Source organism: Leiobunum rupestre, chromosome 10, assembly GCF_980474605.1.
Source record: "Leiobunum rupestre chromosome 10, qqLeiRupe1.1.hap1, whole genome shotgun sequence".
Taxonomy (NCBI): Eukaryota; Metazoa; Arthropoda; class Arachnida; order Opiliones; family Sclerosomatidae; genus Leiobunum; species Leiobunum rupestre.
In genome coordinates, this window is record NC_143393.1 from 40,950,516 (window position 1) to 40,969,232 (window position 18,717).

Sequence of the window (18,717 nt, forward strand, 5' to 3'; positions counted from 1 at the left end):
CTTTGCACACGGTGTTTTAACCATTTCGCATTTTAATAAACGTTGGTTCTAAGTTCAGTGTCTTAGCCAGGTTTTTGGTTCGGGGGTCACGTACCCTCTTTGGCCCTCGTGGTTACGCCACCGGCTAAGATGTTATTATTGGTATATTCAGATAAAACCGTAAATTTTAATTTTCAAATAAATTTTATTATGGAAATTGACAATATTGTATAATTTCCAATGAAAATGATTTTTAATCATGTAGGCCTATATTAAATTTAATTTAGATCATTCTCAATTTCATTTAATTAATTTTCAGTGTCTATTAATCTTGAGCAACTTGAACTGTAAATAATATTATAATAAATATATTTAAACATAAACTAACACAGTGACGTAATTGTTTCGACCCCCGTTATTCGTAATAACATCCGTTTTTAAGATAAAAAGAATTTGGGAGCCCTGTTTTAAAAGTAGGCGCAACCAAAGTCTCTAATGCCTAGCGCCATCTACTAATAAATTAATGAAGCTCCGCGGATGTTTCAGGTAACATTATTTTCGAATCGGAACGTCTAACAAAAGTTTCAGCTAAAATGCGTCCGAGAACGTTATCTCAAAGTTCCAAGGTTATCGTAAAAGACACGCAAAGTCGAAACTCGGCGGAAACAGTATCGCCATCTAACTGTCACTATACTAAATATATTCAAAATATTATGTCAGGGTTATTCAAGTTTATGAGGTTTGATTACGGACGGTTTCCGATTAAGCCTATAAGTCCGACTTGCTTTCCTAGTGTCCCAAAGTGTAGTAAGTTAATGGTAAATAACTAAATATTTATCAATATTTATTACTAATTACCATATTCACCACTATTTACAATATTTACCACTATTTACCGAATTTACCATACTCGTACACATTTACCATATTTACCACTATTTACCATACTTATAAACATTTACCACTATTTACCATACTCATAAACATTTACCATATTTACCATACTCTTACACATTTACCATATTTACCACTATTTACCATACTTAAAAAATTAACCATATTTACCACTATTTACCATACTCATAAACATTTATCATATTTACCACTATTTACCATACTTATAAACATTTACCTAATTTACCACTATTTACCATACTCATAAACATTTACCATATTTACCACTATTTACCATACTCATAAACATTTACCATATTTACCATACTTATAAACATTTACCATATTTACCATACTTATAAACATTTACCATATTTACCATACTTATAAACATTTACCTTATTTACCACTATTTACCATACTTAAAAAATTTACCATACTCATAAACATTTACCATATTTACCACTATTTACCATACTCATAAACATTTACCATATTTACCACTATTTACCATACTCATAAACATTTACCATATTTACCATACTTATAAACATTTACCATATTTACCATACTTATAAACATTTACCATATTTACCATACTTATAAACATTTACCATATTTACCATACTTATAAACATTTACCTTATTTACCACTATTTACCATACTTAAAAAATTTACCATACTCATAAACATTTACCATATTTACCACTATTTACCATACTTATAAACATTTACCTAATTTACCACTATTTACCATACTCATAAACATTTACCATATTTACCACTATTTACCATAATCATAAACATTTACCATATTTACCATACTTATAAACATTTACCTTATTTACCATACTTATAAACATTTACCATATTTACCATACTTATAAACATTTACCATATTTACCACTATTTACCATACTTATAAACATTTACCATATTTACCACTATTTACCATACTTATAAACATTTACTATTGAAACGATCAAATTTATAACAAGTGGCAAAAGTTCATTATTGTCATTTTAGAAGTAAGATATGTCTGACAAGGGATACAAGCTATCTTAAAGAGTGAGTACCGTTTGCGGACACGATATTTTTCGTCCCATTTGCGGACAAATATTATTTTAAATAAAATATATGAATTGTAAAAAAATTGGGTGGTGCCAATTGCAGACATAGTCTAACCTAACATAACCCAATGTTTGTTTGTCTGCAAATGGCATTGCTTAAAAAAAAAATATTTTACTAATAACTATACGGTCCGCAAATGGCACTAAAACTGACGTGTCGGCAAATGGCACGTCCCCAAATGAGAGGACATTACCTTAAAGTATTGATACTTTTTCAAATAAAGTTAAAAAATAAAATTTGGTTATCATGAATGCTTTTAATTATCAAAATGAAAGATACAAATGCCTACCATCTCCAAAAAGAATTGATTTAAAATTTTCTAATCGGTGGAGCTACAGATAAGAAAATGTTCAATCAATTTCTTTAGAAAATTGTGCGTAGCCCCTCCGAATGCATAAGTGAGTATAAAATAGCGTGCTGTTTCGGAAAATTCATAAAATGTAATAAAAGTTTCGATTAATATGGCAAACGTTTCTGATAAAGAATATGCGGATATGCATTTGATGTACGGATGGGCTCGAGGAAATGATTTAGAAGCTGGAAAGATTGTAGCAGGAACAGTTTCCTCAAAGACGGGTGCCTGATTTACCCAGTTTAGGTCGGTTTGAATGCCAGTTTTGACCACCAATGATAATTCTTGGTTCACACTTGCGAAATCGCTTCACCCCGGTTCGCTTATAGCCAAGGCTTAACGTCGTTTCAAATTATGACCAGAATTTTGTAACATACTAAATGTATCCCAAAACAATTATTAATCATGTTTACTATACAGTATACAGTAATATTATTTTTAATTATTTAGAATTGTAGTCCCATTATTTTTGAAAATACGAGCTATTTTACTTCCCCGCCTTGTCGTTTTGAAAGCGATACTAAGCAATCTTCATTATACCCTTATGATTTTGACTCTTACCAACTCGAAGCAATACTTTAATAAGTAACCTGGTAAATTCCTTAACTAAAGAACTTACAGCAGCTCTACTAGGTAGAACTTCCACGCAAGGAATACCCCTAATTATTATTGCTCTAATGTGAATAATTCTAATCAATAATTTGATAGGACTGTTCCCATTTATCTTCACCGCTACAAGCCACATAGTGGTCATACTAAGCTTAGCCCTACCAATCTGAGTCACATTTATACTATTCGGGTGACTAAATAATACAAATAAGATATTTGCACACTTACTCCCGAACAATACCCCCGTTGCTTTAATAACCTTCATAATTCTAATTGAAACAATTAGTAACGCAATTCGCCCTATTACCCTCGCCAAGAATGTATTTATTTATACCTAGGGAGAATGTCTATGTCGAGACGGTTTTTAGCCTTTCTCTCAATGCACCCGTTGGTCCCCCCAGTACGCTCCTCCGCTTAAAATAAAACGAATAGTCCCGGTATTTCATTGGCTGCTTAAAATTTACGTCACCTAACGCGATGGAAATCAAACGCCGGTGACGGTTTGTCTCCCCCCCCCCCGCGCGAGACGGGGGAAAGGCGTTCAAGGTGTCCGGCGATTGTCGCAACATAATCATTCTTCCTAAATATAAATAAATACATTCTTGCCCTCGCTATTCGACTATCTGCTAAAATATTTGCCCGGCACCTTCTTCTAACACTCGTAGGTAACCAAGGAACAATTAATTCTTTAACTAAAAGAGGGGCAATTATTACTCTTGACCCTAGAATGAGCAGTCGCCATAATCCAAGCTTACGTTTTCATTGTTTTGATCTCTTTGTACTCAACAGAAATTCACTATGAAAAACTTTCACCCCTACCATATTGTGAATCAGGCCCATGACCCTTAATAACATCATTTAGTATCCTATTTATAACTTCATGTATTATTAGATGGATATACCTTAAAGTTAATTTTTTACTATTAATTAGACTAATAATACTATCTCTATCAGCTTACCAATGATGACGTGATATCATTCGAGAAGCTACATTCCAACAAAGTTATAATAGGACTCCAATGAGGTATAATCCTATTTATTATCTCAGAAGTATTTTTCTTTATCTTTTTCTTCTGAGTTTTTTTTACATAGAAGATTATCTCCAAATATCGAAGTAGGAATAATCTGACCACCACAAAGAATCCAACCTTTTAACCCTCTCCAAATCCCCTTCCTTAATACAATCATTCTCCTCTCTTCGGGCATCTCAATTACATGAGCACATCACAGATTACTACATAATAATTTTTCACAAGCTTTTTCACGGTACTACAAGCCTGAGAATATATTGAAGCCCCTTTAACCATCGCAGATTCAATTTATGGAACCACATTTTTTGTCTCAACAGGTTTTCATGGATTACATGTAATAGTAGGATCAACCCTACTACTAATCTCTTTACTACGGCATAACAACCTTCATTTCTCAAGTCTTCATCACTTTGGATTTGAAGCTTCGGCTTGATACTGGCATTTCGTAGATGTAGTTTGGCTACACTCAATAATCTACTGATGGGGCAGTAATCTAATTAGTATAATCAAAGTACAATTAGCTTCCAACTAAAAGGTTTAAATAAATTAGATAATCATTGTTGCTAGAGAAGATTTATCCCTTTGAGTGTGGGCTCAACCCCCTCTATAAAAACCGAGTCCCGTTCTCTCTACAATTTTTTTAATTGCATTAATTTTCATCGTATTTGATATTGAAATTGTCATTATAATCCCAATCCCTATTAGAGACTTTCAATCAACAACAATAGTAACATCTGTTATTATTCTGATAGTCATCTTAATACTAGGGCTACTGCACGAATGGAACCAAGGGGCACTTAATTTCACTTAAGGTTAGTATTTAAAAAATAAAATTTAATTAGCAATTAAAAATTGTAAGTCTACCTAGCCTTAACCCCTTATTAGTAGTATAAAATTACATTCAGTTTCGGCCTGAAAAAAGGACAAACCCTATTAATTTAATAGAAACCAAACAGAGGTATCTTATTGTTAATAAGAAAATTGAAAACACTCCTATTAAAGAGATTAAATAAATAAAGCCGCTAACTTTAAAAATGTTAATCAATAACATAGTCTTTATTTTTATGGTGTAAGAAATACGTGGGATTTTCAGACCCAAACTACCGCCGGTTAAAAATACTTACAAAATTCTTACCCTAGCTGCTTCAAAACTATATTCTAATTAAACTATGCAAATAATAAAGAAGACAACAGACGATGACTAATAAAATGAGACCTAGCTGTGCCCCTAAAAAATTATACGGGTAATTTTGCATTTTTACTCTAATTTCACCTAAAGCCCTAAATACACCTACACCCCCTATCAATTCATTTCAACCTAAATCCCCTTTAACCATTAATCCCCCAATTTTATCCCCTATTAATATTACAGGATAAGAACTAACCCAGCTTAAAAATCATATCCCCAAAAAAAAATTTAATATTAGATTAACAAATTTTATTAAAAAACCCGCATAAAATAAATTTAATACTACCAAGCATAGCACCAAGAAAACACAAGTAAGAGTAATTATTCCTTTGAAGAGGCCAGTGTTTTCAAAAAATCTAGATTTCATTTCTGATATAAATTTATCAATTAACTCTTAGTAGGTAAATCTCATCTTATCGATTAAGGTTTTGGCTTCCTTTTCTCGACTCCCTGTCGGGCACGTAATGACACTATGATTTAGCCTCTTGTTAGAAATTATCTTCCACTTTCGTAAACTTAATGGTTCGCTGTTGCCATCAGGCACGACGATAAGGGCGGATTCTGCCATTTTTGAAGCTTCTTCCGAAATGTTTTCAAATCGTTCAGAGTTTCTTACATTTTCTAAACTAGCTATTGTAGCTTCACAAATAGCAACCGCTTCCGTTAAAATGACTTTTGGACTTTGCAAATATTCCGAAAGAGAATTGGTAGCACCTAATACTTCATCTCGAGCCACAATCAAAATCAAGTTGCTAAAGTTTTGTAATTGAGAAATATACCCACGACTTTCAGCTGCCTCCTCAGGTTTCCCGTTTTCAACCAAATTCTCTAATGCCAAAACTACCGAATTCAACCTATTTCTAAAATAATGGAGGCCCTTTTATTTGCTCTACCACCTTGTGTTGCAGCTTTGTGGCATTTTAAGAACGACTTCATAATCCAAATCTTTCTGGGAGTTCTCAAAATATTCACATCTAATAACTGAAATGCTTCTGAAAGTTGTAGAAGCCTTGAACTTAACCTAGCAATTCCCGAACTGGCAATATGTGGAGCAACAGTCAACCAAAACTAAATTTAAACGGTGAGCGTAGCAGTGCACGTATGGACAATCGCCACCCACCGCCGCTTCTATTTTCACCCTGACCTCATTTGCATGTCCACTCATTACGCTAGCCCCATCATACGTCTGCGCGCCACAATTTTCAATTTTCAAACCGCCCTCCCTTAGAAGACTAATTATGGCCAAACTATTGGTTTCAGAATCAAACTTGTACAAATCTGTACATCCTAAAAATCTTTCTACGACGACTTTTTATTTTCTAGTATAATAATAATAATAATATTAATAATAATAATCAGCTAGACTAATACCCAAGACACCACCTTAGGCCTAAGTCATCAAGCGACTTTTGAAGCCCTTAATTCAGGTGGCCGGGTTATAATGCGTAGGAGGGTGGTGGCAAGCCCTGCATGCCACGCGTTCGAGCCAACAGCTCCCTACACTAACTATTACCGTTAACCTTAACAAGTTTTTATGGAAGGGGAAACCGAAGATCTCGAGGGAAAACCCCTTAAACCAGTGAGGAGAGAACTTGCAAACTCTACGCGGAAGGAGTTGTTCCGAGTTTTCACCCAGTGCCACAAGTTGGGATCGAACCCGGCTCCTCTTGCTGCGAGGCGAAAGTGCTAACCACTCCGCCACCCCACAAACACTTAATTGTTCCACCCCTGAATTGTCTCTAGTTTCATCTGCACTAAATTTCCACTTACATTGATCAGTTCAGTTTGAATTTTGCCATGAGTATGTTTGACATTGTTGGGCATGCTATCGCACTTGGCTTTCAAATCAGGACATTTTCTAAAATTTCAGTTCCCCCTATTTCCATTTTCTTCATTAGATCTATGACCCCTAAGCGCTAGGTCTTGTTGAGCGCGGAGAATTATGATTTCCACGTGTGCAGATAACACATCTCTATTTCTAATTACGTCAAGCCTATGGTGGTCATTGACCTGAGACGCAATTGAACCACGTGATTTAGTAGATTCTAAATAATCTAAGTATTTCTTATAGGATTGTTGGTGAAAATATTTACGTGAACTAAAATGCTCAAAACAATAAACCATATTCTTTACTACGGAGTATTCGAGCATTTTATATTTCTCATACCAAGAAGAATTGAAACCTCGGTTTTTACCACCAATTAAAGTTTTAGGAAAAGAAGTGATTTTAGGCTGAACGGGCAGACAATCCTTATTCAAACTAATAACAATCACTAAGATATCTGAAACCTCGCAAGTTTTAACGATTTCCTTAGCAGGACTAACATTTGCCTTAGTAGAACTAAAGTTTCCCTTAGTAGGACTAAAGTTTCCCTTATGACTAAAGTTTTCCACTATTTCAACTTCAATCAGTGCATAATGGTTTTCTGCAATACCTTGATTATAAGGTTCATCCCCTTGATCACTGATATCCCTTTTGTGTGATGATTGCAAGAAACGTTTCATTACATCTTTCTGAATGCTATCTTCTAAGACTTCTCTTTTAAGTTTTTGCCGTTTTTGAGCCCCCGAAATATATTTTTGCCGCTCATTGCTCAACTATTTTACTCTTTATTCAGTAAAATTTGCTTATAATTTATCGGTTTGATTTGTTTTGTATCTCTAGAAGATACAATATATATTATACAATGAGATAAGGGTAATTTACCTCTATATCTCTGCGCATTTTGTTAGTGACTAGAGCAAATACCGAATGACCATATTTTTCTGCATCCTCATTTTTTCATTTTATAGCCTCTTCTCTACAATAATCTAAATTTTTAACTTCAGCCACTGCATCTTCAGATTGGGCCATAATTCCGATGAGACGCCTATTCGCAGTCACAAGCCAGTCTTCCATCGTAATCGAAGTGTGGCATATTTCAAAACCAACATCGATGTCTACTTCTTCAGCCTCAGCATACGGCGGCCGACTAAGCGCATAGTCGTGTATACTTGTTCCCGGGTGGTGAACTATGGTATAATTGTAGTCTTGCAGCTTTAAAATGAATCGTCCAATTTGAGGAACAATCCGTTACGATTGTAAAATGCTTTCCTTGCAGATGCACCCTGAACATTTCCACGAACCAAACAATAGCTAACGTTTCTAATTCATAAGAGTGGTAACAGGATTCGTCCGCTATAGTTTTCCCGCTTACGTAATAAACAGGATGCCTCGCGGCATCTTTGCGACGTTGCCTAAGAACTGAGGCCAATCCAATTTGACTTCCATCAGTATGCAACTCCGCGTTAGCTAGGAGCAACAAACACAGCACCCCACACAAGGATAACGCAACCCGTTAAACGTCGTGCATTTTCTTGCATACATTTTTCATTGGTTAGACGCTTTAGCGCCTGCTGCCGTCGGAAGGGGAAAAGGGGGAAATTGTCTTCCCGCCCCCTTTCCGTAAAACGTTCAGCGTAAAGGCTCGTCCAATGAAATTTGTACACAACACTGCGTTCGCGTGTCTAAAGGCTAGCTGCGTTCTCCTTGTGTTTGTTGCTCCTAGGTGTCAGCGTCAAACAATAGTGCGCGTCATAATGTATTTTTCTTTAAGAGCGTCAAATCGTTTGTACGTCCTAAAGTTGAGTGACGCACCGTTACGCGCGCTTGTGGAAACTAAGCTTCATGGTCATAAAGAGCCCGAACTGGGCGTTCAGTAAGACATTTCTTCAAGGATTCTAACGCTTCGGGTTGTTTAGTGTGGAGTCTTTGCGAAGCATAGATGTTAGGGGCTCAGAAATACTTGCGAAGCCCTTAACCAATTTTCTGAAATAACTTGCAAGACCCACGAACCGTCGTTGATCATGGATATTTCTGAGCTTTGGGAACTTGCTTATGGAGTTAATTTTCTTCATGCCGTTTTCGCTTATTTCCGATCCCTAAATAATCGATTTTGTCCATTAAAAAGAAACATTTATTGAGATTGAGATTAGCTCCTCGAAGTACTTTTTACGTAAGTGATCCAGACATGTGAGAGCCGTGATTGCTGGGGGTAGGATAAGCCATCCAGTGCCGGATTAAGGTCTAGGCCTACTAGGCACAGGCCTATGGGTCCCCACCAACAGAAGGCCCCCACCACTGATGAAATCAATGGATTTTCCACTGATTCGGTTTAAGAGAAAAACATATCAGGCTGGTTGCTTTAATCTAGGAGCAACAAACACAACACCCCACACAAGGAGAACGCAACCCGTCAGAAGTCGTGGATTTTCTCGTGTACGTTTTTCATTTACTAGATGCTTTAGCGTCTGCTGCCGTCGGAAGGGGAAATTCGGAAATTGTCTTCCCCCACCCGTAAAACGTTCAGCGTAAAGGCTCGTGACGCTCGTCCAATGAAATTTGTACACAACACTGCGTTCGCGTGTCTAAAGGCTAGCTGCGTTCTCCTTGTGTTTGTTGCTCCTAGGTGTCGGCGTCAAACAATAGTGCGCGTCATAATGTATTTTTCTTTAAGAGCGTCAAATCGTTTGTACGTCCTAAAGTTGAGTGACGCACCGTTACGCGCGCTTGTGGAAACTAAGCTTCATGGTCATAAAGAGCCCGAACTGGGCGTTCAGTAAGACATTTCTTCAAGGATTCTAACGCTTCGGGTTGTTTAGTGTGGAGTCTTTGCGAAGCATAGATGTTAGGGGCTCAGAAATACTTGCGAAGCCCTTAACCAATTTTCTGAAATAACTTGCAAGACCCACGAACCGTCGTAGATCATGGATATTTCTGAGCTTTGGGAACTTGCTTATGGAGTTAATTTTCTTCATGCCGTTTTCGCTTATTTCCGATCCCTAAATAATCGATTTTGTCCATTAAAAAGAAACATTTATTGAGATTGAGATTAGCTCCTCGAAGTACTTTTTACGTAAGTGATCCAGACATGTGAGAGCCGTGATTGCTGGGGGTAGGATAAGCCATCCAGTGCCGGATTAAGGTCTAGGCCTACTAGGCACAGGCCTATGGGTCCCCACCAACAGAAGGCCCCCACCACTGATGAAATCAATGGATTTTCCACTGATTCGGTTTAAGAGAAAAACATATCAGGCTGGTTGCTTTAATCTAGGAGCAACAAACACAACACCCCACACAAGGAGAACGCAACCCGTCAGAAGTCGTGGATTTTCTCGTGTACGTTTTTCATTTACTAGATGCTTTAGCGTCTGCTGCCGTCGGAAGGGGAAATTCGGAAATTGTCTTCCCCCACCCGTAAAACGTTCAGCGTAAAGGCTCGTGACGCTCGTCCAATGAAATTCGTACACAACCCTTCGTTAGCGTGTTTAAAGGCTAGCTGCGTTCTCCTTGTGTTTGTTGCTCCTAGGTTTAATATTTGAAAAATCATTATGCTCGTGACATAAGCCCAACTTCGGCGGGACATGCGAGTTTGGCGTTTTCACGCTTTCCTTACACAGGAGCCCACCAAAATCTGCATAGGGACCCCCCTTTAGTAATTACGATACTGAAGCCATAGCTATGGAGTAGCGTAGATCAATCATTCTTTGAAATACTGTAAGTCCGTTCGTAAGGCCAAAAGGCAAAACTCCAATCTCGTAATGGCCATCAGGGGTCACGAATTCAGTCTTTGCTTTAGCAGGCTCCTCGAAGGAGATCTGGTAATACCCAGATGCTAAATCGAAGGTTCAGAAATACTTGAAGCCTTTGAGGCGTTCCATTTGATCTTCTACATGGGGTAAGTGTTAGCGTCCTGTTTCGTTATACCTTCGAGTAATCTGTAATCTGATGAACCTTTGCTGTGTGCAATACTTCTAGAGTGTTGCCATGTAGTTTTTCGCACAGTTCCGCTCTCGCAATCTTTTGATCAGCCTGAATTGCCAATGCGGGTTCTGCTATGTTACATATCGAAATAGTTTATAACCTTTTCGATCAATTCTCGTAATGCTACGTGGTATCAAAAGTAGCGTAAGACCCAAAAGCGTGTCAGAACGGTATAGTAGATAATGAGAGTTTGTCGCAAAGTAAAAAAGGGAAACGAAGGGGGTTGGAATATACGTCATCAAAATCGAGGTACTCCAACTTTCAACTTTTTTTTTATTTCAGATATAAAAAAATTTTTCAAATACATTTGCTTGCGACTTGTAAGCCTCGCAACTTATATTATTAACACATATTTAAAACATTCAATCAAATTTGTTTGAGATAAAACATTAAAACAAAAAATAATTTAAACATATCAAACGGTACTATCAGTTACTACAGATCTAAACGCCAACGAGTGAGGCGTTTTAGAACGTGTGTCTACGGGCGAATTTTACGCCCTATGGCGTGGATGAGAGAGAGCCAAGGCGTCGCGACCATAGAAATCTCATAGGTAACTAGAATGCTGCCGTGTAACTGGCAAATGGGCCAAACGCCGTGGCAGACGATAGCCAGATATCAGCCAATCAGAGCTCCAAGAGTGGTTCTGCCAAGAATTTAATGTCACCAGAGATAATGACGTCACCCATCTCCCGCTATTGTAGCGGATCCAAGGAGGATTATTATCCTCCTTGGCGGAACCACTCTACGGCCTCTCATTGGCTGAAGGTTCAAGGCGAACTGGCGTCAAGCTCGGCCGTAGGCGGCAGCATTCTAGTTACCTATGAGATTTCTATGGTCGCGACCGAAGGAGCCCAGCCACATGCGGGGAATTTTTCCCTTTTCCGGGATTTTTCAACCTTATAAAACGCTAAAAGGGAATAACGCAATTTAAGAGGGAAAACGAAGAAAAATGAGGGAAAAAGGCCTTTCGCGGGGGAAAATTAGGGAAAAGTATTCTTTGCACGGGATAATAGGGAATTTTAAGCTTTTCTTAGTCACAGATGTAAAAACTATTTTTAATACGTTCCTAAAATGCTGGTCATTTTGATAGTAATGAATATCATGATCTAAATATCCATTTACGACTTATATATTTGGGCAAAATTATTCAAATGTAAGTAATTTTGTAATAAATAAAACCTTATATTTGGAATTCTTTTCATAATTAAACTGAATATTTATATAAATTAGTATTTAAAGCTCCAAAATATAGCGAGGAAAAAAATGGGAATTTACAAGTAAAAAAAGGGGAAAAGGGAATTTTCCGTTTAATTAAATTGTCGCAAACGGGAAATTTTATACATCAAATGTGGAAGCCCTGGAGCCCAGCGTTTCGATAGCCGCGGCCTTAAATTGGTAGCGGTGTTCGAGGCCCGAATATTTGGCTATTTTCCTCTTCTCAGCCTGGGTGGCGGCCCAGAGAGGGGCTGTAGAGGAATTGGTCAAATAAGAAGGCGCTAGCGGGTCCGTACAGGTGAAGTCCCACACCAACGATTTGCCACCCGACCATGGAACCTTAGTCATCCCGTCCGGGGGTTTACCGTCATCGCGAGAGAGGCCGCGCGGCTCGAGATCGGAGGGAACTCCGGCCGATACGAGGGCGCGTTTCAGGATGTCGTTCACGGTACCATGACGCGACAAGCGACCCGCACTGCGTTTACAGCTTAAACCGTGGGTGCCGAAGGAATCAACATGACCCCCGCAAATACACGTATGAGGCAGATTTCGGCTCCCAACCGAAGGCCGACCGCGATTCTAAAAGAATCATCATCTAAATGAGTGCCCAAAGATGGCGACGGAAGAGTGTTCAACCAAGCACCCGATTCCTTTGAGGAGGCTGAAAGCAAGCGGGCCTTATCGCGGTCGGTAGACGCGTCACCGAGCAAAAAAATCGAGGTATTTGCGGTAATTGGACCTTCCCATTCGCGTTGATGGCACCGCTTATCCGGAGAAGGCGGGGTTGAAGCTGAAGTGAGTTCCCACTCAGCGAGGGCATCGAGAGCCAACCCATTGGGCAAAGTCTTAATGTGGCTTGGGAGATTGTCATTAACCAAATCTATCACACTGTGACAAGATGACAGGTAAGCCGGCAAGGCAAGTTTAGAAGCGTGGCGGATTCCCAGACCGCCTTGAGCTACGGGGAGCGAAGCCTGTTCCCAGGGACCCTCGTCCATCGAAGTATTGGTAACGTTTTGAAGGGCCGAACGGAGCGTGTTATCGAAAGAGCTCAGGCCGTCTTTAAAGAGCCAAACAGGAGCACTGCGGAGGAGGAAAAGCAGCTTAGGTATGGCCAACGAGTTTTTCAATAAGAAAAAGCCGTGGTGGGCCGAGACGCGCTGAAGGTTCGCGGACATGGTGGACAAAGACTGGCATTTAGTTTCCACGGACTTCGAGATGGCTTCTCGCGAGAGGGGAGAGCCCAAAAGAATAAAATTGGAGCGATCAACAATTTCGATTCCAGGGGCAGCCGATTCAAACATGGACGTGAAATGAGACGCTTCGACCCCGCCAGCATTGAGGATTAAGCTCGAGACCGACGCCAAGGGAAAGCTCTTTCGGGAGAACCAAGTCATTCAGGACTAACTCAGGATTGGCTTCCAGCGATGAATCATCAAGATACCAAACATTAAATTCGGATTTCATCTTTAACGCTACTTTTTGAACGATTAAGCAAAAAAGAGCGGGGCCTAGAGGATCCCCTTGCTGAACGCCTACTTCCGACGAAATTAAGGACTCGCCAAAGTTTAGGTGGGTCGAAAAACTATAACATTGGCGTAAAAAAGGATAAAGTATTGGGAGCTCATTGTAGATGCATTCAAGGAGGCGATCAAATCAAAATCAAATCAAATATTTTAATTCCTTTTAGGTTTGTCTAAGGTATTAGAGGGCCAAGTCTTCATGCGACTTATAGCCCTCTTTTTACAAGTATATCATAAAATAACAAAAACAGAAGTAAATATAAATTTAAAAAACGATTAGTTAAATATTTAAAACAGTTAGTATTTTGTTAAAAAACTTAACAGAATTTCGTGAAATTTTAATTATAATTTAACATTTCTCTTTTAAAAAATCTTTTGATCGCCGAGTATGTTTTTAAATCTTTGAAATTATTATACATATGATTAAACATTTTAACTCCCGTGTAAAAAATAGAGTTGATTTTTTTTGTTGTGTTACAGAGCGGCGGTGTTATTGCTGATTTTGCTCTTGTAGCGGTTTTAATCGAATTTAAAACAAACATTGGCTTAACATCAAATTTTAAGTTTTTATAAATAAAGTTTAAACAGGAATACTGGTAGATTTGTTTTATATTTAATAGTTTACTTTTTTCGTATAATGGTTTAGTAGCGGATATTGGTTTTAAATTGTATATACTTCGTAAGGCGCGTTTCTGTAAAACAGTTATTCTTTTTATGTTATTATTAGAGGTATTTCCCCATGCCACTATTCCAAAAAAAAAACTAGTAAAGTTTAATCAAAATAGCTCTTGGAAAAAAGTCGTTACCTTTTTTGATTACATACGAGGCGCTAGCCAGTTTTTTACTAATATAAAACGAACAGTGTTAAAAGCGTTGCGAAAATCTATTTTAAGTAATAATTTGGCATCTGAGTGGGCGTGGTTGACATAGCGCCAAGCAGCGTGGACTAGTTAGTGCTACGTTAGGTCGCGATATTGAGGGTTCGTACGAGAAGTCTTGGTGGTTCGTACCCGGCGGATGTTTGCGGCGCAGGACGTCGAGCGTTTCAGCGTCGAACGGGGCAAAAGAGTCGACCGATTAAATGACACGTACTGCTCCTGAGATATCCAAATCAGCTATCTTAGCTTCCACGATCTTCCCGATTCCATCGGGCCTTGGGGCTTTCTTTTTAGATACATTAGTCTTTCGCGAGATAGTTGCTAAGACCAGTCCTTCCTCGAACGTTTTAACGTTAGCTCTGACGGCGGTGGCAAGAGACACTGGTTTACCGTCAGCTTTAACGGGAACCTGAAGACAGATGGCGGAGAAGCAGAGAAGCGCCTTCCACGCGTCCGAAGAATACTCACGAACAACCCTTCCTATGGTATTAGAGAGAGCCCAAGCCACTGTTGTTCCCACTGTCCCTATCTAGTGGTGTGATGGGGTCACTGGAGCCTGTGGGGGGCTCCATACCCGGCTCTCAAGGTCATGTGATCGGGGCGCTGGGTCACTGGAACCTCATGGGTGTTCCACACTCGTCATTCTGTGACCTACTAAGGAGGGTAGTTTGCAGTGGAAGAGGAAGCCACTCTAGTCCTCAGCTGTGCGAGGGTGGGTCTCGGGCAGCCCATGGTGTCGCCTTTTGTTGGGCCGTGATGAGGGCGTTTGTTTGCTATATGTGAGGCGGTCAAAATGGCTGTCTCACTGGCCGAACGTTGTTTCGCAAAGCGCACTTTTGTCCGGGGCTGGTTGTTTTGGTGGCCGCTGTAGTGCTTAAGGCGGAGCAGCGGGGTACAAATACATATACTTATGTTGTTCGCGCCCCTTATTGCTCATAAAATATTGAATAATAAATAATTCCACGTACGAATATTCATCGAAAAGGAAGTTGCGAGAAAAGAAATAATAAATAATGAAGTAGAGGTGTAAATATCTTGGCGACGCGCGAACGCTAACCGATGGGCCGTGACTTCTTTAAACAAATTGACTATACTAACTCGGGAGTTAGGTAGACCTTATGGTAGTATGAAAAGGAAAAGTTGCAATGGGCTTTAATTTTCCCATGGTATCCGAAAATGTTTTTGACCTCTCAAAACAAAAAATCTCCATTAAAAAAGCATGGGATTTTCTGTTTTACACTTAAGTAAGTACTTACCCAAAATGATAAATTTCACCTATTTTGTTTAATTTTTGGTAAAATTTCAATAAGTTACATGAATAAAGTAATATTGAGAAAATTTAAGTTAAATTGGGTAAAGTCAAATAAAATTGTTTGAAATCGACTAAAAATCGTTAAAAATTAGATAAATGTGATTCAATTTTCGATGAAATAGGATAATTCGCAGAAAATTGGGTAAACCTTATAAAGTTTGACGAAAATTAGGTAAACAGAATAAAATTCTTTAAAAATTAGGTAAATGTAATTAAATTCCATGCACGTCGTCTGTATCGTTTACAATTTCACTATTGAATTTTTATCAAAATTTACTCAAATTTGGTAAAACTTTACCCAAAATAGGTCAAATTTATCATTTTCGAATGTCCTTGAAGACAGTTTTCAAAGCTACTTGGACGAGAATGTGGTGATACGCACTTTTCTAATTGAAACCTAGTTTCTAAACCCCATGCATCGCGAGATAATTTTTTACGACCTTGAACCGCGTTATCAAGGTCATCCAATTTTATCAACTTTAAAGAATCAAACCAGGTGAGTTTGTGAAGCAAATTTCGATAATGTAACACGACTTGTTTTCGAGTTTTTAGCGCTTTCTTGCAATTTTCCCTTTTACGATGGTTGTGATTTTAGTAAAGATTTTCTCGACTACCTTTTGGTCAAATCCGATCAGGTTCAAGCCATTCAGAGCTAAAACGGGACAGGGAATACTTTTCTAATTGGAACCAACTTTCTAAATTTTGGATGACCTCGAAATTTATGCGACCTGGTTTCACGAAATTTCCATAATAGGTATTCCCCCTACATTCTATGCGACCTGGTTTCAAATTCGTACCTAAATTAGATATTGAGATATTCACCCTGGTTCATTTTTTAGTGGACACCCTGTATGGCCACTTTATCCTGCACAACAATTTAATATCAAATAAATAGTTATTTGAATATTAAATTTAACTTTGTTACTGATCACCTAGGAGCAACAAACACAAGGAGAACGCAGCTAGCCTTTAAACACGCTAACACAGTGTTGCGTACAAATTTCATTGGACGAACCTTTACGCTGAGCGTTTTACGGAAAGGGGGGAAGACTATTTCGGAATTTTCCCCTTCCGACGGCAGCAGGCGCTAAAGCGTCTAGCCAATGAAAAACGTACACAAGAAAATCCACGACTTTTGACGGGTTGCGTTCTCCTTGTGTGGGGTGCTGTGTTTGTTGCTCCTAGCTGATCACATTTACCCAGCGCCGTCATAGGCGGGGGCGCCAAAACGGGATCGGGACGACGGGACTAATAACTTTTGACCGCAAGACCGAAACGCCTGACCTCACAATGAGATTTCGCACCACCAGAAAAACTTGCTGGGGCCGCTGCTGCATTTACCCTCAAAATGCGTTGCAAGTGTGATGGGGGGGGGGTAATTGTGATCACGTGAAGTCCTTGACCAATCGCGATGAAATTACATACAGAGGTTAAATATGGTGTCCCAATAAAGCTATATTTTTTCGTAGCTCTAAAGTAATATCGTTTTAAACCAAAGTACCCCGATGCTTATAAAGCTAGCTAAAGCTTAACCTTTCGTTTTTTAGTAAGTTTACATCAAGAAAACCATAAAAAGTTGTCTTATAAACCATAAATTATTTTACCAAAATTTAAGAGTGATTAACTGATCACATTTACCTAGTGATGTAAAATACCCGGGTATTTATAACGCAGGGTAAATACCTTAGGTACTTACCCGGGTAAATACCCAGGTGTTTATAAACACCATTAATTTCTTTGTTAAATATTTTTTAATTTATTCAATTAAGAGTACGGTAATTGAAAACCCACAAACACATCAACTTATGCTCATATTAAATTTTAATTATTGTTTCTTACTTTTTTTTGCAAGTTTTACATAGTAACAATAACATATTAATTTTCTGGACGATCACTTGAAAGTTCAGTTTATGCTGCCCCTGGCTCTCCTCAGACTCCTCATCATGACTATTTTATTACCAGGCTTACCAAAAAAGATAATTTAAACTCGTACCCTAGATTCAAATACTGAGAGCTTTCCCATTGACGGTTTTGTTACGAAGCGTTTACCCTTTTCCGACACGTGACCTCAGAAACATCGGGCTCCATCGGTTGCGGTAAGGCGCAAACCATGGAGCGAATTTTTTCTGAGTTCCAGCGGCAAGTGGGTAAACGCTATCGGCAACGCCCGAGAAAGTGATTTAAAGTCTAGGGTACGAGTTTAAATTATCTTTGTTACCACTAACAGTAACATGAGTAATTAAGGATTTTATTCATTTCATCGGGGCCATTAAAACATTTCCTGATATGCTTTGTCATTTTGTTGACATTAGAATGTTTGTACTCCTTACAGCAATATTTGAATACAACACCTTTATTTTATCTTAGAATAACTCCCAGGCTAGAAATAAAATAGACTAAAATAAAACTGCGTTTAAAAAATGTAGTTTGCCCAAATTGCCCTACCTAATAAGCCCAAGTTTACTGATATTAGACGTTTTATATTGATAAAAAGTTAAAAACCCTTAAAAAGTAATTATGTTTTACTTTTCCGCATTTTATTTTCCCGAAAAATTAACAACACTAACCCACAGCATTCTTTCGTTTTCTTTGTCTCACAGACAACCTCCTATAAATAATATTCTTAAAAAAACGGCTTTTACGCAACTCTGCCCAGTCTACAACCGGGTACCCGACGATGAAATGATTGTTTTCGACGTATTTGGACAAAATTATTTCCGATTCGCCACTTTATTCCGACTATTTCATTTGCTCAAATTAAGATAATGTTTAAATTGGTAACATTAACAGTTAAAAT